This window comes from Ranitomeya variabilis, chromosome 2 (assembly GCF_051348905.1).
Source record: "Ranitomeya variabilis isolate aRanVar5 chromosome 2, aRanVar5.hap1, whole genome shotgun sequence".
Taxonomy (NCBI): Eukaryota; Metazoa; Chordata; class Amphibia; order Anura; family Dendrobatidae; genus Ranitomeya; species Ranitomeya variabilis.
The window spans coordinates 371,607,155-371,634,498 of NC_135233.1; the positions used below are offsets into that span (position 1 = coordinate 371,607,155).

Sequence of the window (27,344 nt, forward strand, 5' to 3'; positions counted from 1 at the left end):
CGGACCCAGAGTGGCGCCGCCCGCCAAATCGGACCCAGAGTGGCGCCGCCCGCCAAATCGGACCCAGAGTGGCGCCGCCCGCCAAATCGGACCCAGAGTGGCGCCGCCCGCCAAATCGGACCCAGAGTGGCGCCGTTCGGCCAAATCGGACCCAGAGTGGCGCCGCCCGCCAAATCGGACCCAGAGTGGCGCCGCCCGCCAAATCGAACCCAGAGTGGCGCCGCCCGCCAAATCGGACCCAGAGTGGCGCCGCCTGCCAAATCGGACCCAGAGTGGCGCCGCCCGCCAAATCAGACCCAGAGTGGCGCCGCCCGCCAAATCGGACCCAGAGTGGCGCCGCCCGCCAAATCGGACCCAGAGTGGCGCCGCCCGCCAAATCGGACCCAGAGTGGCGCCGCCCGCCAAATCGGACCCAGAGTGGCGCCGCCCGCCAAATCGGACCCAGAGTGGCGCCGCCCGCCAAATCGGACCCAGAGTGGCGCCGCCCGCCAAATCGGACCCAGAGTGGCGCCGCCCGACAAATCGGACCCAGAGTGGCGCCGCCCGCCAAATCGGACCCAGAGTGGCGCCGCCCGCCAAATCGGACCCAGAGTGGCGCCGCCCGCCAAATCAGACCCAGAGTGGCGCCGCCCGCCAAATCGGACCCAGAGTGGCGCCGCCCGCCAAATCGTACCCAGAGTGGCGCCGCCCGCCAAATCGGACCCAGAGTGGCGCCGCCCGCCAAATCGGACCCAGAGTGTCGCCGCCCGCCAAATCGGACCCAGAGTGGCGCCGCCCGCCAAATCGGACCCAGAGTGGCGCCGCCCGCCAAATCGGTCCCAGAGTGGCGCCGCCCGCCAAATCGGTCCCAGAGTGGCGCCGCCCCCCAAATCGGTCCCAGAGTGACCCCGCCCACCAAATCGGTCCCAGAGTGGCCTCACCCCTTTAGGGGCTACAACTACCAAGCCAGCGCCTGAGGGGCACCCAAGTGTGAAAGTCTTGCAGGGGCAGCCCGGGCACCATTCCAAAGCACTATCTGTAGTTCCTTCAGGAAATACCCATCTAGTATTATTATTGTAATCCGAACATGGTAAACTTATTATTATTCAGTTTTTTCCGCAATTAATGCGGCCCGAACCACTGCACGCACAGACTCCAGTGAGGCGTCATTTAGAAGCCAGAGTCCACGAGAGGTGTGCTAAGTATTTTTTGTGTCGATCCGATTTGTAGTTTTTTTTAAATTGCATTTAAAAAAAAAAAAAAATTCCTATAGGAAATAATGGCGAACTTTCCATTACCCCCAACTTGACCTTCCAAAGATGGCAGCTATGCAAATGTACGGTGTCCATTTTAGGACATGATCATTTATCAAAGTCAAACATCAGAATAAAGTGACTATGACACCCTCTCGTCCCGTTTGTGAAAAGTATGTGCACCCCGGTCCCGGGGGTGAAAAGTAAGTGCACCCCCGGTCCCGTGGGAGAAAAGTAAGTGCACCGAGTGGCCTCGCCCCCCCAAATCTGACCCCGAGCGGCCCCGCCCCCCAAATCAGACCCAGAGTGGCCCCGCCCACCAATTCGGACCCCAAGTGGCCCCCGCCCACCAAATCGGACCCCGAGTGGCCCCGCCCACCAAATCGGACCCAGAGTGACGCCGCCCACCAAATCGGACCCAGAGTGACCCCGCCCACCAAATCTATGGTTACTATGCCAATGCCTGCGAACTGCCTGCCTGCACAGCACAATTTCAAAGCACTATCTGTAGTCTTATTATTATTACAGTACACAGCGCAGAGCCGCGCATTATACAGCGCAGAGCCACGCAGCATACAGCGCGGAGCCGCGCAGCATACAGCGCAGAGCCGCGCAGTATACAGCACGGAGCCCCACAGTATACAGTGCAGAGCCCCGCAGTATACAGCGCAGAGCCGCGCAGTATACAGCGCAGAGCCGCGCAGTATACAGCACGGAGCCGCGCAGCATACACCGCGGAGCCGCGCAGCATACAGTGCGGAGCCGAGCAGCATACAGCGCAGAGCCGCGCATTATACAGCGCAGAGCCATGCAGCATACAGCGCGGAGCCGCGCAGCATACAGCGCAGAGCCGCGCAGTATACAGCGCAGAGCCCCGCAGTATACAGCGCAGAGCCGCGCAGTATACAGCGCAGAGCCGCGCATTATACAGCGCAGAGCCACGCAGCATACAGCGCGGAGCCGCGCAGCATACAGCGCAGAGCCGCGCAGTATACAGCGCAGAGCCCCGCAGTATACAGCGCAGAGCCGCGCAGTATACAGCGCAGAGCCGCGCATTATACAGCGCAGAGCCACGCAGCATACAGCGCGGAGCCGTGCAGCATACAGCGCAGAGCCCCTCAGTATACAGCGCAGAGCCGCGCAGCATACAGCGCAGAGCCGCGCAGTATACAGCGCAGAGCCGCGCATTATACAGCGCAGAGCCGAGCAGCATACAGCGCAGAGCCGCGCAGCATACAGCGCAGAACCGCGCAGCATACAGCGCAGAGCCCCGCAGCATACAGCGCAGAGCCCCGCAGCATACAGCGCAGAGCCCCGCAGTATACAGCGCAGAGCCCCGCAGTATACAGCGCAAAGCCCCGCAGTATACAGCGCAGAGCCCCGCAGTATACAGCGCAGAGCCCCGCAGTATACAGCGCCCACCAAATCGGCCCCTGAGGGGCCCCACCCACCAAATCGGACCCAGAGTGGCTACAACTACCAAACCAGCGCCTGAGGGGCACCCAAGTGTGAAAGTCTTGCAGGGGCAGCCCGGGCACCATTCCAAAGCACTATCTGTAGTTCCTTCAGGAAATACCCATCTATTTCTCTCTGTTATCAGCCATTCCACGTACTGCTGTCAGTCTATTTCTCTCTGTTATCAGCCATTCCCCTGTCCTGCTGTCAGTCTATTCTCTCTGTTATCAGCCATTCCCCTGTCCTGCTGTCAGTCTATTCTCTCTGTTATTAGCCATTCCCCGTCCTGCCGTCAGTCTATTTCTCTCTGTTATCAGCCATTCCCTGTACTGCTGTTAGCCTATTTCTCTCTGTTATCAGCCATTCCCCTGTCCTGCTGTCAGTCTATTCTCTCTGTTATCAGCCATTCCCCGTCCTGCTGTCAGTCTATTCTCTCTGTTATCAGCCATTCCCCTGTCCTGCTGTCAGTCTATTTTCTCTGTTATCAGCCATTCCCCGTCCTGCTGTCAGTCTATTTCTCTCTGTTGTCAGCCATTCCCCGTACTGCTGTCAGTCTATTTTTCTCTGTTATCAGCCATTCCCCTGTCCTGCTGTCAGTCTATTCTTTCTGTTATCAGCCATTCCCCGTCCTGCTGTCAGTCTATTTCTCTCTGTTATCAGCAATTCCCCTGTCCTGCTGTCAGTCAGAGTGACCCGGCCCACCAAATCGGACCCAGAGTGACCCGGCCCACCAAATCGGACCCAGAGTGACCCGGCCCACCAAATCGGACCCAGAGTGACCCCGCCCACCAAATCTATCCCTGACTGGCTCCGCCCACCAAATCGGACCCAGAGTGACCCCGCCCACCAAATCGGACCCAGAGTGACCCCGCCCACCAAATCAGACCCAGAGTGACCCCGCCCACCAAATCGGACCCAGAGTGGCTCCGCCCACCAAATCGGACCCAGAGTGACCCCGCCCACCAAATCGGACCCAGACTAACCCCGCCCACCAAATCGGACCCAGAATGACCCCGCCCACCAAATCGGTCCCAGAGTGACCTTGCCCACCAAATCGGTCCCAGAGTGGCCCCGCCAACGAAATCGGTCCCCAAGTGGCCCCGCCCACCAAATCGGACCCAGAGCGAACCCACCCACAAAATCGGACCCCGAGTGGCCTCGCCCACCAAATCGGACCCAGAGTGGCGCCGCCCGCTAAATCGGACCCAGAGTGGCGCCGCCCGCCAAATCGGACCCAGAGTGGCGCCGCCCGCCAAATCGGACCCAGAGTGGCGCCGCCCGCCAAATCGGACCCAGAGTGGCGCCGCCCGCCAAATCGGACCCAGAGTGGCGCCGCCCGCCAAATCGGACCCAGAGTGGCACCGCCCGCCAAATCGGACCCAGAGTGGCGCCGCCCGCCAAATCGGACCCAGAGTGGCGCCGCCCGCCAAATCGGACCCAGAGTGGCGCCGCCCGCCAAATCGGACCCAGAGTGGTGCCGCCCGCCAAATCGGACCCAGAGTGGCGCCGCCCGCCAAATCGGACCCAGAGTGGCGCCGCCCGCCAAATCGGACCCAGAGTGGCGCCGCCCGCCAAATCGGACCCAGAGTGGCGCCGCCTGCCAAATTGGACCCAGAGTGGCGCTGCCCACCAAATTGGACCCAGAGTGGCGCAGCCCGCCAAATTGGACCCAGAGTGGCGCCGCCCGCCAAATTGGACCCAGAGTGGCGCCGCCCGCCAAATTGGACCCAGAGTGGCGCCGCCCGCCAAATTGGACCCAGAGTGGCGCCGCCCGCCAAATCGGACCGCCTGAGGGGCACCCAAGTGTGAAGGTCTTGCAGGGGCAGCCCTGGCACCATTCCAAAGCACTATCTGTAGTTCCTTCAGGAAATACCCATCTAGTTATAGTGCTTTGGAACAAAGCACTATACTGTTATTCCACCGTGGTAAACTTCTTATTCTTATTATTCAGTCCGCACGTAATGCGGCCCGAACCGCTAAACTCACAGACTCCAGTGAGGTGTCATTTCGAAGCCAGCGTCCCCAAGAGGTGTGCTAAGTATTTTTCGTGCCGATCGGATTTGTAGTTTTTGCGCAATTTGTGTTTGAAAAAAGTCTTTCAATGCGTTTCAATAGAGAAATTTCCCCATACGTTTATAATGGGCTGGTTTCTGAGGCAATTTCTAAAAATAACTGCCACCTGGCTGATTAGCTCATTGATATGCGCAGTCAGACACAGTTACTATGCCAACGCCTATGAAGTCTACATCAGCTCACCAGGTCACAAGTTTTGTCAGATAATATCAGCTCTTAAAGTGACAGTACAGCACAATTCCAAACCACTATCTGTAGTCTTATAATTATTAGATGGTGGCCCGATTCTAACTCATCGGGTATTCTAGAATATGCATGTCCACGTAGTATATTGCACAGCCGCGCAGTACACAGCGCAGAGCCGCGCAGTACACAGCGCAGAGCCGCGCAGTATAAAGCGCAGAGCCGCGCAGTACACAGCGCAGAGCCGCGCAGTATAAAGCGCAGAGCCGCGCAGTATAAAGCGCAGAGCCGTGCAGTACACAGCGCAGAGCCACACAGTACACAGCGCAGAGCCGCGCAGTATAAAGCGCAGAGCCACGCAGTATACAGTGCAGAGCCGCGCAGTATACAGCGCAGAGCCGCGCAGTACACAGCGCAGAGCCGCGCAGTACACAGCGCAGAGCCGCGCAGTACACAGCGCAGAGCCGCGCAGTACACAGCGCAGAGCCGCGCAGTACACAGCGCAGAGCCGCGCAGTACACAGCGCAGAGCCGCGCAGTACAAAGCGCAGAGTCGCGCAGTATAAAGCGCAGAGCCGCGCAGTACACAGCGCAGAGCCGCGCAGTACACAGCGCAGAGCCGCGCAGTACACAGCGCAGAGCCGCGAAGTACAAAGCGCAGAGCCGCGCAGTATAAAGTGCAGAGCCGCGCAGTACACAGCGCAGAGCCGCGCAGTACACAGCGCAGAGCCGCGCAGTACACAGCGCAGAGCCGCGCAGTACACAGCACAGAGCCGCGCAGTACACAGCGCAAAGCCGCGCAGTACACAGCGCAGAGCCGCGCAGTACACAGCGCAGAGCCGCGCAGTATAAAGTGCAGAGCCGCGCAGTACACAGCGCAGAGCCGCGCAGTACACAGCGCAGAGCCGCGCAGTACACAGCGCAGAGCCGCGCAGTACAAAGCGCAGAGTCGCGCAGTATAAAGCGCAGAGCCGCGCAGAGCCGCGCAGTACACAGCGCAGAGCCGCGCAGTACACAGCGCAGAGCCGCGCAGTACACAGCGCAGAGCCGCGCAGTACAAAGCGCAGAGCCGCGCAGTATAAAGTGCAGAGCCGCGCAGTACACAGCGCAGAGCCGCGCAGTACACAGCGCAGAGCCGTGCAGTACACAGCGCAGAGCCGTGCAGTATAAAGCGGAGAGCCGCGCAGTACACAGCGCAGAGCCGCGCAGTACACAGCGCAGAGCCGCGCAGTACACAGCGCAGAGCCGCGCAGTATACAGTGCACAGCTGCGCAGTACACAGCGCAGAGCCACGCAGTACAGAGCGCAGAGCCGCACAGTATAAAGCGCAGAGCCGCGCAGTATACCGCGCAGAGCCGCGCAGTACACAGCGCAGAGCCGCGCAGTACACAGCGCAGAGCCGCGCAGTATAAAGCGAAGAGCCGCGCAGTACACAGCGCAGAGCCGCGCAGTACACAGCGCAGAGCCGCGCAGTACACAGCGCAGAGCCGCGCAGTATACAGCGCAGAGCCGCGCAGTATACAGCGCAGAGCCGCGCAGTACACAGCGCAGAGCCAGCCAGTATACAGCGCAGAGCCGCGCAGTATACAGCGCAGAGCCGCGCAGTACACAGCGTAGAGCCACGCAGTGTACAGCGCAGAGCCGCGCAGTACACAGCGCAGAGCCGCGCAGTACACAGCGCAGAGCCGCACAGTACAAAGCGCAGAGTCGCGCAGTATAAAGCGCAGAGCCGCGCAGTACACAGCGCAGAGCCGCGCAGTACACAGCGCAGAGCCGCGCAGTACACAGCGCAGAGCCGCGCAGTATACAGCGCAGAGCCGCGCAGTACACAGCGCAGAGCCGCGCAGTACACAGCGCAGAGCCGCGCAGTACACAGTGCAGAGCCGCGCAGTATACAGCGCAGAGCCGCGCAGTATACAGCGCAGAGCCACGTAGTATACAGCGCAGAGCCGCGTAGTATACAGCGCAGAGCCACGCAGTATACAGCGCAGAGCCACGCAGTATACAGCGCAGAGCCACGTAGTTATACTGCCCAGTCACGTAGTATATTGTCCAGTCACATAGTATGCTGCATATCTGTTGTGAATTCGCTTTTTGCTCCCTCTAGTGGTTACTAGTTTTTTGGACTCTGGTTTTTCTGTCATCCCTTTTATCCGCACCTGGGTCGTTAGTTAGGGGTGTTGCTATATAAGCTCCTTGGACCTTCAGTTCAATGCCTGGCAACATAGTTATCAGAGCTAGTCTGCTGTGCTCTTGTCTACTGATCCTGGTTCCAGTTATATCAGCTAAGTCTGCCTTTTGCTTTTGCTATATGTTTTGGTTTTTGTATTTTTGTCCAGCTTGTTCCAAATCTGTATCCTGACCTTTGCTGGAAGCTCTAGGGGGCTGGTGTTCTCCCCCCGGACCGTTAGACGGTTCGGGGGTTCTTGAATTTCCAGTGTGGATTTTGACAGGGTTTTTGTTGACCATATAAGTTACCTTTCTTTATTCTGCTATCAGTAAGCGGGCCTCTCTGTGCTAAACCTGGTTCATTTCTGTGTTTGTCATTTCCTCTTACCTCACCGTTATTATTTGTGGGGGGCTTCTATCCAGCTTTGGGGTCCCCTTCTCTGGAGGCAAGAAAGGTCTTTTATTTTCCTCTACTAGGGGTAGCTAGATTCTCCGGCTGGAGCGTGTCATCTAGAACCAACGTAGGAATGATCCCCGGCTACTTCTAGTGTTGGCGTTAGGAGTAGATATATGGTCAACCCAGTTACCACTGCCCTATGAGCTGGATTTTTGTATTCTGCAGACTTCCACGTTCCTCTGAGACCCTCGCCATTGGGGTCATAACAGTTTGCCAGGCCCGTATTAAATGTTTAATGCATTGCAGAAGAGGGATTATAAGAAAGAAGATTCTGAGTTTTTTTTTTTTTTTTTTTCTTTCTCCTTCCCCTTTACCTCAGAGTGGCTATGCTTGCTGCAGACATGAATGTCCAGACCTTGATTACAAGTGTGGACCAGCTGGCTACTCGTGTGCAGGGCATACAAGACTATGTTATCAGAAATCCTAGGTCAGAACCTAAAATACCGATTCCTGAACTGTTTTCCGGAGACAGGTTTAAGTTTAGGAATTTCGTGAATAATTGTAAATTGTTTTTGTCCCTGAGACCCTGTTCATCTGGAGACTCTGCTCAGCAAGTAAAAATTGTTATTTCGTTCTTACGGGGCGACCCTCAGGATTGGGCTTTTTCGCTGGCGCCGGGAGATCCGGCATTGGCTGATATTGATGCGTTTTTTCTGGCGCTCGGTTTACTTTATGAGGAACCCAATCTTGAGATTCAGGCAGAAAAGGCCTTGCTGGCTATGTCTCAGGGGCAGGACGAGGCTGAAGTGTATTGCCAAAAATTTCGGAAATGGTCCGTGCTGACACATTGGAACGAGTGTGCACTGGCCGCTAATTTCAGAAATGGCCTTTCTGAAGCCATTAAGAATGTTATGGTGGGTTTTCCCATTCCCACAGGTCTGAATGATACTATGGCACTAGCTATTCAAATTGACCGGCGGTTGCGGGAGCGCAAAACCGCAAATTCCCTCATGGTGTTGTCTGAACAGACACCTAATTCTGTGCAATGTGATAGAAAAACCGCAAATTCCCTCATGGTGTTGTCTGAACAGACACCTGATTTAATGCAATGTGATAGAATCCTGACTAGAAATGAGCGGAAAATTCATAGACGCCGGAATGGCTTGTGCTACTACTGTGGTGATTCTACACATGTTATCTCAGCATGCTCTAAACGTATAGCTAAGGTTGTTAGTCCTGTCACCGTTGGTAATTTGCAACCTAAATTTATTCTGTCTGTAACTTTGATTTGCTCACTGTCGTCTTATCCTGTCATGGCGTTTGTAGATTCAGGTGCTGCCCTGAGTCTTATGGATCTGTCATTTGCTAAGCACTGTGGTTTTACTCTTGAACCATTAGAAAATCCTATTCCTCTTAGGGGAATTGATGCTACGCCATTGGCAGCAAATAAACCGCAGTATTGGACACAGGTTACCATGTGCATGACTCCTGAACACCGCGAGGTGATACGTTTCCTGGTTTTACATAAAATGCATGATTTGGTTGTTTTAGGGCTGCCATGGTTACAGACCCATAATCCAGTCCTGGACTGGAAGGCTATGTCAGTCTCTAGTTGGGGCTGTCGTGGTATTCATGGGGATTCCCTGCCTGTGTCTATTGCTTCTTCTACGCCTTCGGAAGTTCCGGAGTATTTGTCTGATTATCAGGATGTCTTCAATGAGTCTGAGTCCAGTGCACTGCCTCCTCATAGGGACTGTGACTGTGCTATAGATTTGATCCCGGGCAGTAAGTTTCCTAAGGGAAGACTGTTTAATCTGTCGGTACCTGAACATACCGCTATGCGTTCATATATCAAGGAGTCTCTGGAGAAAGGACATATTCGTCCGTCTTCTTCCCCTCTTGGTGCTGGATTCTTTTTTGTGGCAAAAAAGGACGGATCTTTGAGACCTTGTATTGATTATCGGCTTTTAAATAAGATCACTGTCAAATTTCAGTATCCTTTACCGCTGTTGTCTGACTTGTTTGCCCGGATTAAAGGTGCCAAGTGGTTCACCAAGATAGACCTTCGTGGTGCGTACAACCTTGTGCGCATTAAGCAAGGTGATGAATGGAAAACCGCATTCAATACGCCCGAAGGTCATTTTGAGTACTTGGTGATGCCTTTTGGGCTCTCCAATGCGCCTTCAGTTTTTCAGTCCTTTATGCATGACATTTTCCGGAAGTATCTGGATAAATTTTTGATTGTTTATCTGGATGATATTTTGGTTTTTTCTGATAATTGGGACTCGCATGTGGAGCAGGTCAGGTTGGTCTTTAAAATTTTGCGTGAAAATTCTTTGTTTGTCAAGGGCTCAAAGTGTCTCTTTGGTGTACAGAAGGTTCCCTTTTTGGGGTTCATTTTTTCCCCTTCTGCTGTGGAGATGGACCCAGTCAAGGTCCGAGCTATTCTTGATTGGACTCAGCCCTCGTCAGTTAAGAGTCTTCAGAAGTTCTTGGGTTTCGCTAACTTCTACCGTCGTTTTATCGCTAATTTTTCTAGCATTGTGAAACCTTTGACGGATATGACCAAGAAGGGCTCCGATGTAGCTAACTGGGCTCCTGCTGCCGTGGAGGCTTTCCAGGAGTTGAAACGCCGGTTTACTTCGGCGCCTGTTTTGTGCCAGCCCGATGTCTCACTTCCCTTTCAGGTTGAGGTGGATGCTTCAGAGATTGGAGCAGGGGCCGTTTTGTCGCAGAGAGGCCCTGGTTGCTCTGTTATGAAACCTTGTGCCTTTTTCTCTAGGAAGTTTTCGCCTGCCGAGCGAAATTATGATGTGGGCAATCGGGAGTTGTTGGCCATGAAATGGGCATTTGAGGAGTGGCGTCATTGGCTCGAGGGTGCTAAGCATCGTGTGGTGGTCTTGACTGATCACAAAAATCTGATGTATCTCGAGTCTGCTAAACGCCTTAATCCGAGACAGGCCCGCTGGTCATTGTTTTTCTCCCGCTTTGATTTTGTTGTCTCGTATTTACCAGGTTCAAAGAATGTGAAGGCCGATGCTCTTTCTAGGAGCTTTGTGCCTGATGCTCCTGGAGTCGCTGATCCTGTTGGTATTCTTAAAGATGGAGTTATTTTGTCAGCTATTTCTCCTGATCTGCGACGTGTGTTGCAGAGATTTCAGGCTGATAGGCCTGAGTCTTGTCCGCCTGACAGACTGTTTGTCCCGGATAGGTGGACCAGCAGAGTCATTTCCGAGGTTCACTCCTCGGTGTTGGCAGGTCACCCGGGAATTTTTGGCACCAGAGATCTGGTGGCCAGGTCCTTTTGGTGGCCTTCCTTGTCAAGGGATGTGCGGTCATTTGTGCAGTCCTGTGGGACTTGTGCTCGAGCTAAGCCTTGCTGTTCTCGTGCCAGCGGTTTGCTCTTGCCCTTGCCTGTTCCGAAGAGACCTTGGACACATATCTCCATGGATTTCATTTCTGATCTTCCGCTATCTCAGGGCATGTCCGTTATCTGGGTGATATGTGATCGCTTCTCCAAGATGGTCCATTTGGTTCCTTTGCCTAAGCTGCCTTCCTCTTCCGATCTGGTTCCTGTGTTTTTCCAGAACGTGGTTCGTTTGCACGGCATCCCTGAGAATATTGTGTCAGACAGAGGATCCCAATTCGTTTCCAGGTTCTGGCGATCCTTTTGTAGTAGGATGGGCATTGATTTGTCGTTTTCATCTGCTTTCCATCCTCAGACTAATGGACAGACGGAGCGAACCAATCAGACTTTGGAGGCTTATTTGAGGTGTTTTGTCTCTGCTGATCAGGACGATTGGGTGACATTCTTGCCGTTGGCTGAGTTTGCCCTTAATAATCGGGCTAGTTCCGCCACCTTGGTTTCGCCTTTTTTCTGCAACTCTGGTTTCCATCCTCGCTTTTCTTCGGGTCATGTGGAGCCTTCTGACTGTCCTGGGGTGGATTCTGTGGTGGATAGGTTGCAGCGGATCTGGAATCATGTGGTGGACAACTTGAAGTTGTCACAGGAGAGGGCTCAGCGCTTTGCCAACCGCCGCCGCGGTGTGGGTCCCCGACTACGTGTTGGGGATTTGGTATGGCTTTCTTCCCGCTTTGTTCCTATGAAGGTCTCCTCTCCCAAATTTAAACCTCGTTTTATTGGGCCTTACAAGATATTGGAAATCCTTAATCCTGTGTCTTTTCGTCTGGATCTTCCTGTGTCGTTTGCTATTCACAATGTATTTCATAGGTCCTTGTTGCGGCGGTATATTGTGCCTGTAGTTCCTTCTGCTGAGCCTCCTGCTCCGGTGTTGGTTGAGGGCGAGTTGGAGTACGTGGTGGAGAAGATCTTGGATTCTCGCCTCTCCAGGCGGAGGCTTCAGTACTTGGTCAAGTGGAAGGGCTATGGTCAGGAGGATAATTCCTGGGTGGTCGCCTCTGATGTTCATGCGGCCGATTTAGTTCGTGCCTTTCATGCCGCTCATCCTGATCGCCCTGGTGGTCGTGGTGAGGGTTCGGTGACCCCTCACTAAGGGGGGGGAACTGTTGTGAATTCGCTTTTTGCTCCCTCTAGTGGTTACTAGTTTTTTGGACTCTGGTTTTTCTGTCATCCCTTTTATCCGCACCTGGGTCGTTAGTTAGGGGTGTTGCTATATAAGCTCCTTGGACCTTCAGTTCAATGCCTGGCAACGTAGTTATCAGAGCTAGTCTGCTGTGCTCTTGTCTACTGATCCTGGTTCCAGTTATATCAGCTAAGTCTGCCTTTTGCTTTTGCTATATGTTTTGGTTTTTGTATTTTTGTCCAGCTTGTTCCAAATCTGTATCCTGACCTTTGCTGGAAGCTCTAGGGGGCTAGTGTTCTCCCCCCGGACCGTTAGACGGTTCGGGGGTTCTTGAATTTCCAGTGTGGATTTTGACAGGGTTTTTGTTGACCATATAAGTTACCTTTCTTTATTCTGCTATCAGTAAGCGGGCCTCTCTGTGCTAAACCTGGTTCATTTCTGTGTTTGTCATTTCCTCTTACCTCACCGTTATTATTTGTGGGGGGCTTCTATCCAGCTTTGGGGTCCCCTTCTCTGGAGGCAAGAAAGGTCTTTTATTTTCCTCTACTAGGGGTAGCTAGATTCTCCGGCTGGAGCGTGTCATCTAGAACCAACGTAGGAATGATCCCCGGCTACTTCTAGTGTTGGCGTTAGGAGTAGATATATGGTCAACCCAGTTACCACTGCCCTATGAGCTGGATTTTTGTATTCTGCAGACTTCCACGTTCCTCTGAGACCCTCGCCATTGGGGTCATAACACATATCCCTGTTAAAAAAAAAAAAAGAATTAAAATAAAAAAGTTACATACTCACCTCCTGGAGCGGCCGGTATCTGATGGTTGTTGCACCTCCTAGAGCGGCCGGTACACGATGCTTGTTGCACCTGGAGTGGCCGGTACCCGATGCTTGTTGCGCGCTCCGGTCCCAAGAGTGCATTGCGGTCTCACGAGATGATGATGTAGCGGTGTTGTGAGACAGAAAGACGGAAGTGCCCTTAGACAATTATATAGTAGATTACCCCGCTCACCAATTCGGAACCCGAGGGGCCCGGCCCACCAAATCGGACCCCGAGGGGCCCGGCTCACCAAATCAGACCCAGAGTGACCCCGCCCACCAAATCGGACCCAGAGTGACCCCGCCCACCAAATCGGACCCAGAGTGGCTCCTTCCACCAAATCAGACCCAGAGTGACCACTTCCACCAAATCGAACCCAGAGTGACCCCTTCCACCAAATCAGACCCAGAGTGACCACTTCCACCAAATCGGACCCAGAGTGACCCCTTCCACCAAATCGGACCCAGAGTGACCCCGCCCACCAAATCGGACCCAGAGTGACCCCACCCACCAAATCGGACCCTGAGGTGCCCAGCCCACCAAATGAGACCCTGAGTTGCCCAGCCCACCAAATCGGACCGAGTGACCCCACCCACCAAATTGGTCCCTAAGGTGCCCCGCCCACCAAATCGGACCCAGAGTGGCTCCGCCCACCGAATCGGACCCAGAGTGGCCGCGCCCACAGAATCGGACCAAAAGTGACCCCGCCCACCGAATCGGACCTAGATTTACCCCGCCCACAAAATCAGACCCAGATTGACCCAACCCACCAAATCGGACCGCCTGAGGGGCACCCAAGTGTGAAAGTCTTGCAGGGGCAGCCCGGGCACCATTCCAAACCACTATCTGTAGTTCCTTCAGGAAATACCCATCTAGTTCTTATTATTATTCAGTCCGCACGTAATGCGGCCCGAACCGCTTCACTCACAGACTCCAGTGAGGTGTCATTTCGAAGCCAGCGTCCCCAAGAGGTGTGCTAAGTATTTTTCGTGTCGATCGGATTTGTAGTTTGGGCGCAATTTGCGTTTGAAAATGTTTTTTCCCCTCATTGTAATGCATTTCAATAGGGAAATTTTCCCATAGGTTATAATGGCCGGGTTTCTGAGGCAATTTGAAATGTACCTGCCACCTGCCACCTGGCTGATTAGCTCATTGATATGTGCAGTCAGGCTCAGTTACTATGCCAACGCCTGCGAACTGTACATGACCCCAGCACAGTTTTGCCAGATAATATCAGCTCTTAAAGTGATAGCACAGCACAATTTCAAAGCACTATCTGTAGTCTTATTATAATTATTGCCCCGCTCACCAAATCGGACCCAGAGTGGCGCCGCCCGCCAAATCGGACCCAGAGTGGCGCCACCCGCCAAATCGGACCCAGAGTGGCGCCGCCCGCCAAATCGGACCCAGAGTGGCGCCGCCCGCCAAATCGGACCCAGAGTGGCGCCGCCCGCCAAATCGGACCCAGAGTGGCGCCGCCCGCCAAATCGGACCCAGAGTGGCGCCGCCCGCCAAATCGGACCCAGTGTGGCGCCGCCCGCCAAATCGGACCCAGAGTGGCGCCGCCCGCCAAATCGGACCCAGAGTGGCGCCGCCCGCCAAATCGGACCCAGAGTGGCGCCGCCCGCCAAATCGGACCCAGTGTGGCACCGCCCGCCAAATCGGACCCAGAGTGGCGCCGCCCGCCAAATCGGACCCAGAGTGGCGCCGCCCGCCAAATCGGACCCAGTGTGGCGCCGCCCGCCAAATCGGACCCAGAGTGGCGCCGCCCGCCAAATCGGACCCAGAGTGGCGCCGCCCGCCAAATCGGACCCAGAGTGGCGCCGCCCGCCAAATCGGACCCAGAGTGGCGCCGCCCGCCAAATCGGACCCAGAGTGGCGCCGCCCGCCAAATCGGACCCAGAGTGGCGCCGCCCGCCAAATCGGACCCAGAGTGGCGCCGCCCGCCAAATCGGACCCAGAGTGGCTCAGCCCGCCAAATCGGACCCAGAGTGGCGCCGCCCGCCAAATCGGACCCAGAGTGGCGCCGCCCGCCAAATCGGACCCAGAGTGGCGCCGCCCGCCAAATCGGACCCAGAGTGGCGCCGCCCGCCAAATCGGACCCAGAGTGGCGCCGCCCGCCAAATCGGACCCAGTGTGGCGCCGCCCGCCAAATCGGACCCAGAGTGGCGCCGCCCACCAAATCGGACCCAGAGTGGCGCCGCCCGCCAAATCGGACCCAGAGTGGCGCCGCCCGCCAAATCGGACCCAGAGTGGCGCCGCCCGCCAAATCGGACCCAGAGTGGCGCCGCCCGCCAAATCGGACCCAGAGTGGCGCCGCCCGCCAAATCGGACCCAGAGTGGCGCCGCCCGCCAAATCGGACCCAGAGTGACCCCGCCCGCCAAATCGGACCCAGAGTGACCCCGCCCACCAAATCGGACCCAGAGTGACCCCGCCCACCAAATCGGACCCAGAGTGACCCCGCCCACCAAATCGGACCCAGAGTGGCCTCAACCCTGAGGGGCTACAACTACCAAACCAGCGCCTGAGGGGCACCCAAGTGTGAAAGTCTTGCAGGGGCAGCCCGGGCACCATTCCAAAGCACTATCTGTAGTTCCTTCAGGAAACCCATCTAGTTATTATTATTAGGCTTTTTTCCGCAATTAATGCGGCCCATACCGTTGCACTCACAGACTCCAGTGAGGCGTCATTTCGAAGCCAGCGTCCACGAGAGGTGTGCTAAGTATTTTTCGTGTCGATCAGATTTGTAGTTTTGGCGCAATTTGCATTTGAAAATTGTTTTCTCCTCATTGGAAGGCATTGTCTCAATGCGTTTCAATAGGGAAATTTCCTCATAGGGTATAATGGCCTGGTTTCTGAGGCAATTTCTAAAAATAACTGCCAACTGCCACCTGGCTGATTAGCTCATTGATATGCGCAGTCAGATCCAGTTACTATGCCAACGCCTACGAGCCCACTAGGAAACAGGTTTTGTCAGTCAGATAATATCAGCTCCTCTCTGTTATCAGCCATTCCCCCATCCTGCTGTCAGTCTATTTCTCTCTGTCATCAGCCATTTCCCGTCCTGCTGTCAGTCTATTTCTCTCTGTTATCAGCCATTCCCCTGTCCTGCTGTCAGTCTATTCTCTCTGTTATCAGCCATTCCCTTGTCCTGCTGTCAGTCTATTCTCTGTTATCAGCCATTCCCTTATCCTGCTGTCAGTCAGAGTGACCCGGCCCGCCAAATCGGACCCAGAGTGGCCCGGCCCACCAAATCGGACCCGGAGTGGCCCGGCCCACCAAATCGGACCCAGAGTGACCCGGCCCACCAAATCGGACCTAGAGTGACCCGGCCCACCAAATCGGACCCAGAGTGACCCGGCCCACCAAATCGGACCCAGAGTGACCCGGCCCACCAAATCGGACCCAGAGTGACCCGGCCCACCAAATCGGACCCAGAGTAACCCGGCCCACCAAATCGGACCCAGAGTAACCCGGCCCACCAAATCGGACCCAGAGTGACCCGGCCCACCAAATCGGACCCAGAGTGACCCGGCCCACCAAGCCTCAACCCTGAGGGGCTACAACTACCAAACCAGCGCCTGAGGGGCACCCAAGTGTGAAAGTCTTGCAGGGGCAGCCCGGGCACCATTCCAAAGCACTATCTGTAGTTCCTTCAGGAAATACCCATCTAGTTATAGTGCTTTGGAACAAAGCACTATACTGTTATTCCACCGTGGATAACTTCTTCTTCTTATTATTATAGTGCTTTGGAACAAAGCACTATACTGTTATTCCACCGTGGATAACTTCTTCTTCTTATTATTCTTATTCTTATTATTATTCAGTCCGCACGTAATGCGGCCCGAACCGCTTCACTCACAGACTCCAGTGAGGTGTCATTTCGAAGCCAGCGTCCCCAAGAGGTGTGCTAAGTATTTTTCGTGTCGATCGGATTTGTAGTTTTGGCGCAATTTGCGTTTGAAAATGTTTTTTCCCCTCATTGTAATGCTTTTCAATAGGGAAATTTTCACATAGGTTATAATGGCCGGGTTTCTGAGGCAATTTGAAATGTACCTGCCACCTGGCTGATTAGCTCATTGATATGCTCAGTCAGGCCCAGTTACTATGCCAACGCCTGCGAACTGTACATGACCCTAGCAGGACAGTTTTGGCAGATAATATCAGCTCTTAAAGTGATAGCACAGCACAATTTCAAAGCACTATCTATAGTCTTATTATAATTATTGCCCCGCTCACCAAATCGGACCCAGCCCGCCAAATCGGACCCAGAGTGGCGCCGCCCGCCAAATCGGACCCAGAGTGGCGCCGCCCGCCAAATCGGACCCAGAGTGGCGCCGCCCGCCAAATCGGACCCAGGGTGGCGCCGCCCGCCAAATCGGACCCAGGGTGGCGCCGCCCGCCAACTCGGACCCAGGGTGGCGCCGCCCGCCAACTCGGACCCAGGGTGGCGCCGCCCGCCAACTCGGACCCAGGGTGGCGCCGCCCGCCAAATCGGACCCAGGGTGGCGCCGCCCGCCAAATCGGACCCAGAGTGGCGCCGCCCGCCAAATCGGACCCAGAGTGGCGCCGCCCGCCAAATCGGACCCAGAGTGGCGCCGCCCGCCAAAACGGACCCAGAGTGGCGCCACCCGCCAAATCGGACCCGGAGTGGCGCCGCCCGCCAAATCGGACCCGGAGTGGCGCCGCCCGCCAAATCGGACCCGGAGTGGCGCCGCCCGCCAAATCGGACCCGGAGTGGCGCCGCCCGCCAAATCGGACCCGGAGTGGCGCCGCCCGCCATATCGGACCCGGAGTGGCGCCGCCCGCCAAGTCGGACCCGGAGTGGCGCCGCCCGCCAAATCGGACCCGGAGTGGCGCCGCCCGCCAAATCGGACCCGGAGTGGCGCCGCCCGCCAAATCGGACCCGGAGTGGCGCGGCCCGCCAAATCGGACCCGGAGTGGCGCGGCCCGCCAAATCGGACCCGGAGTGGCGCGGCCCGCCAAATCGGACCCGGAGTGGCGCGGCCCGCCAAATCGGACCCGGAGTGGCGCGGTCCGCCAAATCGGACCCGGAGTGGCGCGGCCCGCCAAATCGGACCCGGAGTGGCGCGGCCCGCCAAATCGGACCCGGAGTGGCGCGGCCCGCCAAATCGGACCCGGAGTGGTGCGGCCCGCCAAATCGGACCCGGAGTGGTGCGGCCCGCCAAATCGGACCCGGAGTGACCCGGCCCCCCAAATCGGACCCGGAGTGGCGCGGCCCGCCAAATCGGACCCGGAGTGGCGCGGCCCGCCAAATCGGACCCCGAGTGGCGCGGCCCGCCAAATCGGACCCCGAGTGGCGCGGCCCGCCAAATCGGACCCCGAGTGGCGCGGCCCCCCAAATCGGACCCCGAGTGACCCGGCCCCCCAAATCGGACCCCGAGTGACCCGGGCCACCAAATCGGACCCAGAGTGGCCTCAACCCTGAGGGGCTACAACTACCAAACCAGCACCTGAGGGGCACCCAAGTGTGAAAGTCTTGCAGGGGCAGCCCGGGCACCATTCCAAAGCACTATCTGTAGTTCCTTCAGGAAATACCCATCTAGTTCTTATTATTATTCAGTCCGCACGTAATGCGGCCCGAACCGCTTCACTCACAGACTCCAGTGAGGTGTCATTTCGAAGCCAGTGTCCCCAAGAGGTGTGCTAAGTATTTTTCGTGTCGATCGGATTTGTAGTTTTGGCGCAATTTGCGTTTGAAAATGTTTTTTCCCCTCATTGTAATGCTTTTCAATAGGGAAATTTTCACATAGGTTATAATGGCCGGGTTTCTGAGGCAATTTGAAATGTACCTGCCACCTGGCTGATTAGCTCATTGATATGCTCAGTCAGGCCCAGTTACTATGCCAACGCCTGCGAACTGTACATGACCCTAGCAGGACAGTTTTGGCAGATAATATCAGCTCTTAAAGTGATAGCACAGCACAATTTCAAAGCACTATCTATAGTCTTATTATAATTATTGCCCCGCTCACCAAATCGGACCCAGCCCGCCAAATCGGACCCAGAGTGGCGCCGCCCGCCAAATCGGACCCAGAGTGGCGCCGCCCGCCAAATCGGACCCAGAGTGGCGCCGCCCGCCAAATCGGACCCAGAGTGGCGCCGCCCGCCAAATCGGACCCAGAGTGGCGCCGCCCGCCAAATCGGACCCAGAGTGGCGCCGTTCGGCCAAATCGGACCCAGAGTGGCGCCGCCCGCCAAATCGGACCCAGAGTGGCGCGCCCGCCAAATCGAACCCAGAGTGGCGCCGCCCGCCAAATCGGACCCAGAGTGGCGCCGCCCGCCAAATCGGACCCAGAGTGGCGCCGCCCGCCAAATCGGACCCAGAGTGGCGCCGCCCGCCAAATCGGAGCCAGAGTGGCGCCGCCCGCCAAATCGGACCCAGAGTGGCGCCGCCCGCCAAATCGGACTCAGAGTGGCGCCGCCCGCCAAATCTGACCCAGAGTGGCGCCGCCCGCCAAATCGGACCCAGAGTGGCGCCGCCCGCCAAATCGGACCCAGAGTGGCGCCGCCCGCCAAATCGGACCCAGAGTGGCGCCGCCCGCCAAATCGGACCCAGAGTGGCGCCGCCCGCCAAATCGGACCCAGAGTGGCGCCGCCCGCCAAATCGGACCCAGAGTGACTCGGGCCACCAAATCGGACCCAGAGTGACTCGGGCCGCCAAATCGGACCCAGAGTGACCCGGGCCGCCAAATCGGACCCAGAGTGACCCGGGCCGCCAAATCGGACCCAGAGTGACCCGGGCCACCAAATCGGACCCAGAGTGACCCTGGCCGCCAAATTGGACCCAGAGTGACCCGGGCCACCAAATCGGACCCAGAGTGACCCGGGCCACCAAATCGGACCCAGAGTGACCCGGGCCACCATATCGGACCCAGAGTGACCCGGGCCACCAAGTCGGACCCAGAGTGACCCGGGCCACCAAATCGGACCCAGAGTGACCCGGGCCACCAAATCGGACCCAGAGTGACCCGGCCCACCAAATCGGACCCAGAGTGACCCGGCCCACCAAATCGGACCCAGAGTGACCCGGCCCACCAAATCGGACCCAGAGTGACCCGGCCCACCAAATCGGACCCAGAGTGACCCGGACCACCAAATCGGACCCAGAGTGACCCGGCCCACCAAATCGGACCCAGAGTGGCATCAACCCTGAGGGGCTACAACTACCAAACCAGCGCCTGAGGGGCACCCAAGTGTGAAAGTCTTGCAGGGGCAGCCCGGGCACCATTCCAAAGCACTATCTGTAGTTCCTTCAGGAAATACCCATCTTATTCTTATTCTTATTATAGTGCTTTGGAACAAAGCACTATACTGTTATTCCACCGTGGATAACTTCTTCTTCTTATTATTCTTATTATAGTGCTTTGGAACAAAGCACTATACTGTTATTCCACCGTGGATAACTTCTTATTATTATTCTTATTCTTATTATTATTCAGTCCGCACGTAATGCGGCCCGAACCGCTTCACTCACAGACTCCAGTGAGGTGTCATTTCGAAGCCAGCGTCCCCAAGAGGTGTGCTAAATATTTTTCGTGTCGATCGGATTTGTAGTTTTGGCGCAATTTGCGTTTGAAAATGTTTTTTCCCCTCATTGTAATGCTTTTCAATAGGGAAATTTTCACATAGGTTATAATGGCCGGGTTTCTGAGGCAATTTGAAATGTACCTGCCACCTGGCTGATTAGCTCATTGATATGCTCAGTCAGGCCCAGTTACAATGCCAACGCCTGCGAACTGTACATGACCCTAGCAGGACAGTTTTGGCAGATAATATCAGCTCTTAAAGTGATAGCACAGCACAATTTCAAAGCACTATCTATAGTCTTATTATAATTATTGCCCCGCTCACCAAATCGGACCCAGCCCGCCAAATCGGACCCAGAGTGGCGCCGCCCGCCAAATCGAACCCAGAGTGGCGCCGCCCGCCAAATCGGACCCAGAGTGGCGCCGCCCGCCAAATCGGACCCAGAGTGGCGCCGCCCGCCAAATCGGACCCAGGGTGGCGCCGCCCGCCAACTCGGACCCAGGGTGGCGCCGCCCGCCAACTCGGACCCAGAGTGGCGCCGCCCGCCAAGTCGGACCCAGAGTGGCGCCGCCCGCCAAGTCGGACCCAGAGTGGCGCCGCCCGCCAAGTCGGACCCAGAGTGGCGCCGCCCGCCAAATCGGACCCAGAGTGGCGCCGCCCGCCAAATCGGACCCAGAGTGGCGCCGCCCGCCAAATCGGACCCAGAGTGGCGCCGCCCGCCAAATCGGACCCAGAGTGGCGCCGCCCGCCAAATCGGACCCAGAGTGGCGCCGCCCGCCAAATCGGACCCAGAGTGGCGCCGCCCGCCAAATCGGACATAGAGTGGCGCCGCCAGCCAAATTGGACCCAGAGTGGCGCCGCCCGCCAAATCGGACCCAGAGTGGCGCCGCCCGCAAAAATCGGACCCAGAGTGGCGCCGCCCGCCAAAATCGGACCCAGAGTGGCGCCGCCCGCCAAAATCAGACCCAGAGTGGCGCCGCCCGCCAAATCGGACCCAGAGTGGCGCAGCCCGCCAAAATCGGACCCAGAGTGGCGCCGCCCGCCAAAATCGGACCCAGAGTGGCGCCGCCCGCCAAAATCGGACCCAGAGTGGCGCCGCCCACCAAAATCGGACCCAGAGTGGCGCCGCCCGCCAAATCGGACCCAGAGTGGCGCCGCCCGCCAAATCGGACCCAGAGTGGCGCCGCCTGCCAAAATCGGACCCAGAGTGGCGCCGCCCGCCAAAATCGGACCCAGAGTGGCGCCGCCCGCCAAATCGGACCCAGAGTGGCGCCGCCCGCCAAATCGGACCCAGAGTGGCGCCGCCCACCAAAATCGGACCCAGAGTGGCGCCGCCCGCCAAATCGGACCCAGAGTGGCGCCGCCCGCCAAATCGGACCCAGAGTGGCGCCGCCCGCCAAAATCGGACCCAGAGTGGCGCCGCCCGCCAAAATCGGACCCAGAGTGGCGCCGCCCGCCAAATCTGACCCAGAGTGGCGCCGCCCGCCAAATCGGACCCAGAGTGGCCTCAACCCTGAGGGGCTACAACTACCAAACCAGCGCCTGAGGGGCACCCAAGTGTGAAAGTCTTGCAGGGGCAGCCCGGGTACCATTCCAAAGCACTATCTGTAGTTCCTTCAGGAAATACCCATCTAGTTCTTATTATTATTCAGTCCGCACGTAATGCGGCCCGAACCGCTTCACTCACAGACTCCAGTGAGGTGTCATTTCGAAGCCAGCGTCCCCAAGAGGTGTGCTAAGTATTTTTCGTGTCGATCGGATTTGTAGTTTTGGCGCAATTTGCGTTTGAAAATGTTTTTTCCCCTCATTGTAATGCTTTTCAATAGGGAAATTTTCACATAGGTTATAATGGCCGGGTTTCTGAGGCAATTTGAAATGTACCTGCCACCTGGCTGATTAGCTCATTGATATGCTCAGTCAGGCCCAGTTACTATGCCAACGCCTGCGAACTGTACATGACCCTAGCAGGACAGTTTTGGCAGATAATATCAGCTCTTAAAGTGATAGCACAGCACAATTTCAAAGCACTATCTATAGTCTTATTATAATTATTGCCCCGCTCACCAAATCGGACCCAGCCCGCCAAATCGGACCCAGAGTGGCGCCGCCCGCCAAATCGGACCCAGAGTGGCGCCGCCCGCCAAATCGGACCCAGAGTGGAGCCGCCCGCCAAATCGGACCCAGAGTGGCGCCGCCCGCCAAATCGGACCCAGAGTGGCGCCGCCCGCCAAATCGGACCCAGAGTGGCGCCGTTCGGCCAAATCGGACCCAGAGTGGCGCCGCCCGCCAAATCGGACCCAGAGTGGCGCCGCCCGCCAAATCGGACCCAGAGTGGCGCCGCCCGCCAAATCGGACCCAGAGTGGCGCCGCCCGCCAAATCGGACCCAGAGTGGCGCCGCCCGCCAAATCGGACCCAGAGTGGCGCCGCCCGCCAAATCGGACCCAGAGTGGCGCCGCCCGCCAAATCGGACCCAGAGTGGCGCCGCCCGCCAAATCGGACCCAGAGTGGCGCCGCCCACCAAATCGGACCCAGAGTGGCGCCGCCCGCCAAATCGGACCCAGAGTGGCGCCGCCCGCCAAATCGGACCCAGAGTGGCGCCGCCCGCCAAATCGGACCCAGAGTGGCGCCGCCCGCCAAATCGGACCCAGAGTGGCGCCGCCCGCCAAATCGGACCCAGAGTGGCGCCGCCCGCCAAATCGGACCCAGAGTGGCGCCGCCCGCCAAATCGGTCCCAGAGTGACCCCGCCCACCAAATTGGTCCCAGAGTGACCCCGCCCACCTAATCGGTCCCAGAGTGGCCTCACCCCTTTAGGGGCTACAACTACCAAGCCAGCGCCTGAGGGGCACCCAAGTGTGAAAGTCTTGCAGGGGCAGCCCGGGCACCATTCCAAAGCACTATCTGTAGTTCCTTCAGGAAATACCCATCTAGTTCTTATTATTATTCAGTCCGCACGTAATGCGGCCCGAACCACTTCACTCACAGACTCCAGTGAGGTGTCATTTCGAAGCCAGCGTCCCCAAGAGGTGTGCTAAGTATTTTTCGTGTCGATCGGATTTGTAGTTTTGGCGCAATTTGCGTTTGAAAATGTTTTTTCCCCTCATTGTAATGCATTTCAATAGGGAAATTTTCCCATAGGTTATAATGGCCGGGTTTCTGAGGCAATTTGAAATGTACCTGCCACTTGCCACCTGGCTGATTAGCTCATTGATATGCGCAGTCAGGCCCAGTTACTATGCCAATGCCTGCGAACTGCCTGCCTGCACAGCACAATTTCAAAGCACTATCTGTAGTCTTATTATTATTACAGTACACAGCGCAGAGCCGCGCATTATACAGCGCAGAGCCACGCAGCATACAACGCGGAGCCGCGCAGCATACAGCGCAGAGCCGCGCAGTATACAGCACGGAGCCCCACAGTATACAGTGCAGAGCCCCGCAGTATACAGCGCAGAGCCGCGCAGTATACAGCGCAGAGCCGCGCAGTATACAGCACGGAGCCGCGCAGCATACACCGCGGAGCCGCGCAGCATACAGTGCGGAGCCGAGCAGCATACAGCGCAGAGCCGCGCATTATACAGCGCAGAGCCATGCAGCATACAGCGCGGAGCCGCGCAGCATACAGCGCAGAGCCGCGCAGTATACAGCGCAGAGCCCCGCAGTATACAGCGCAGAGCCGCGCAGTATACAGCGCAGAGCCGCGCATTATACAGCGCAGAGCCACGCAGCATACAGCGCGGAGCCGCGCAGCATACAGCGCAGAGCCGCGCAGTATACAGCGCAGAGCCCCGCAGTATACAGCGCAGAGCCGCGCAGTATACAGCGCAGAGCCGCGCATTATACAGCGCAGAGCCACGCAGCATACAGCGCGGAGCCGTGCAGCATACAGCGCAGAGCCCCTCAGTATACAGCGCAGAGCCGCGCAGCATACAGCGCAGAGCCGCGCAGTATACAGCGCAGAGCCGCGCATTATACAGCGCAGAGCCGAGCAGCATACAGCGCAGAGCCGCGCAGCATACAGCGCAGAGCCGCGCAGCATACAGCGCAGAGCCCCGCAGCATACAGCGCAGAGCCCCGCAGCATACAGCGCAGAGCCCCGCAGTATACAGCGCAGAGCCCCGCAGTATACAGCGCAAAGCCCCGCAGTATACAGCGCAGAGCCCCGCAGTATACAGCGCAGAGCCCCGCAGTATACAGCGCCCACCAAATCGGCCCCTGAGGGGCCCCACCCACCAAATCGGACCCAGAGTGGCTACAACTACCAAACCAGCGCCTGAGGGGCACCCAAGTGTGAAAGTCTTGCAGGGGCAGCCCGGGCACCATTCCAAAGCACTATCTGTAGTTCCTTCAGGAAATACCCATCTATTTCTCTCTGTTATCAGCCATTCCACGTACTGCTGTCAGTCTATTTCTCTCTGTTATCAGCCATTCCCCTGTCCTGCTGTCAGTCTATTCTCTCTGTTATCAGCCATTCCCCTGTCCTGCTGTCAGTCTATTCTCTCTGTTATTAGCCATTCCCCGTCCTGCTGTCAGTCTATTTCTCTCTGTTATCAGCCATTCCCTGTACTGCTGTTAGCCTATTTCTCTCTGTTATCAGCCATTCCCCTGTCCTGCTGTCAGTCTATTCTCTCTGTTATCAGCCATTCCCCGTCCTGCTGTCAGTCTATTCTCTCTGTTATCAGCCATTCCCCTGTCCTGCTGTCAGTCTATTTTCTCTGTTATCAGCCATTCCCCGTCCTGCTGTCAGTCTATTTCTCTCTGTTGTCAGCCATTCCCCGTACTGCTGTCAGTCTATTTTTCTCTGTTATCAGCCATTCCCCTGTCCTGCTGTCAGTCTATTCTTTCTGTTATCAGCCATTCCCCGTCCTGCTGTCAGTCTATTTCTCTCTGTTATCAGCAATTCCCCTGTCCTGCTGTCAGTCAGAGTGACCCGGCCCACCAAATCGGACCCAGAGTGACCCGGCCCACCAAATCGGACCCAGAGTGACCCGGCCCACCAAATCGGACCCAGAGTGACCCGGCCCACCAAATCGGACCCAGAGTGACCCGGCCCACCAAATCGGACCCAGAGTGACCCGGCCCACCAAATCGGACCCAGAGTGACCCGGCCCACCAAATCGGACCCAGAGTGACCCGGGCCACCAAATCGGACCCACAGTGACCCGGGCCACCAAATCGGACCCAGAGTGACCCGGGCCACCAAATCGGACCCAGAGTGACCCGGCCCACCAAATCGGACCCAGAGTGACCCGGCCCACCAAATCGGACCCAGAGTGACCCGGCCCACCAAATCGGACCCAGAGTGACCCGGCCCACCAAATCGGACCCAGAGTGACCCGGGCCCACCAAATCGGACCCAGAGTGACCCGGCCCACCAAATCGGACCCAGAGTGACCCGGCCCACCAAATCGGACCCAGAGTGACCCGGCCCACCAAATCGGACCCAGAGTGACCCGGGCCACCAAATCGGACCCAGAGTGACCCGGGCCACCAAATCGGACCCAGAGTGACCCGGGCCACCAAATCGGACCCAGAATGACCCGGCCCACTAAATCGGACCCAGAGTGACCCGGGCCACCAAATCAAACCCAGAGTGACCCGGGCCACCAAATCGGACCCAGAGTGACCCGGGCCACCAAATCGGACCCAGAGTGACCCGGGCCACCAAATCGGACCCAGAGTGACCCGGGCCACCAAATCGGACCCAGAGTGACCCGGGCCACCAAATCGGACCCAGAGTGACCCGGGCCACCAAATCGGACCCAGAGTGGCCCGGGCCACCAAATCGGACCCAGAGTGACCCGGGCCACCAAATCGGGCCCAGAGTGACCCGGGCCACCAAATCGGGCCCAGAGTGACCCGGGCCACCAAATCGGACCCAGAGTGACCCGGGCCACCAAATCGGACCCAGAGTGGCCCGGGCCACCAAATCGGACCCAGAGTGGCCCGGCCCACCAAATCGGACCCAGAGTGACCCGGCCCACCAAATCGGACCCAGAGTGGCCCGGCCCACCAAATCGGACCCAGAGTGACCCGGCCCACCAAATCGGACCCAGAGTGACCCGGGCCGCCAAATCGGACCCAGAGTGACCCGGGCCGCCAAATCGGACCCAGAGTGACCCGGGCCGCCAAATCGGACCCAGAGTGGCGCCGCCAGCCAAATCGGACCCAGAGTGGCGCCGCCCGCCAAATCGGACCCAGAGTGGCGCCGCCCGCCAAATCGGACCCAGAGTGGCGCCGCCCGCCAAATCGGACCCAGAGTGGTGCCGCCCGCCAAATCGGACCCAGAGTGGCGCCGCCCGCCAAGTCGGTCCCAGAGTGACCCCGCCCACCAAATTGGTCCCAGAGTGACCCCGCCCACCAAATCGGACCCAGAGTGGCCTCACCCCTTTAGGGGCTACAACTACCAAGCCAGCGCCTGAGGGGCACCCAAGTGTGAAAGTCTTGCAGGGGCAGCCCGGGCACCATTCCAAAGCACTATCTGTAGTTCCTTCAGGAAATACCCATCTAGTTATGCTTGCAAAACGCTAGTTTTCTGCGGGTATATGCATGCTAATTCTGCATGCGATATACCCGCGGCAGGAGGCGCAGAATTTCCACGGAAATTTCCGAGGCAATTCTGCAACGTGTGAACTTAGCCTGAATATGTATTTTTAACATGAAGGTCCTTTACACATGAATCGGCAGGAGTTCAGTCTATTAAATAGTTGTTGGTTTTTTTTTTTTTAACAATAATGTATTTCTCTCTTTGTAGATTTCCTTGTGGTTTCCAGCAGATTCCTCTCCCTCCTATGATCCGTTAAATATTTGAAAAAAGTGAACAGGAAAGGATTAGGGGATTAAGTGATTACCTATTTTCAGCATAAGATGAAAACTTTTGTCTACCTGTGTATATTTGCTAATATGATTAATAAAGTCAGAAGTGGT

The 27,344-nt window shown here is 57.1% G+C and overlaps 1 protein-coding gene across 2 annotated transcripts in view; it reads left to right on the plus strand.

Annotated features, from left to right (window-relative positions):
- Positions 1 to 27,344, plus strand: part of LOC143806051 (uncharacterized) — a 76,491-nt gene extending 49,147 nt beyond the window's left edge. For both annotated transcript variants that reach the window (XR_013221377.1, XM_077285978.1), the window contains one exon: positions 27,172 to 27,344. The gene's annotated coding sequence lies outside the window, so the exon portion shown is untranslated. The remainder of the gene's footprint in view (positions 1 to 27,171) is intronic.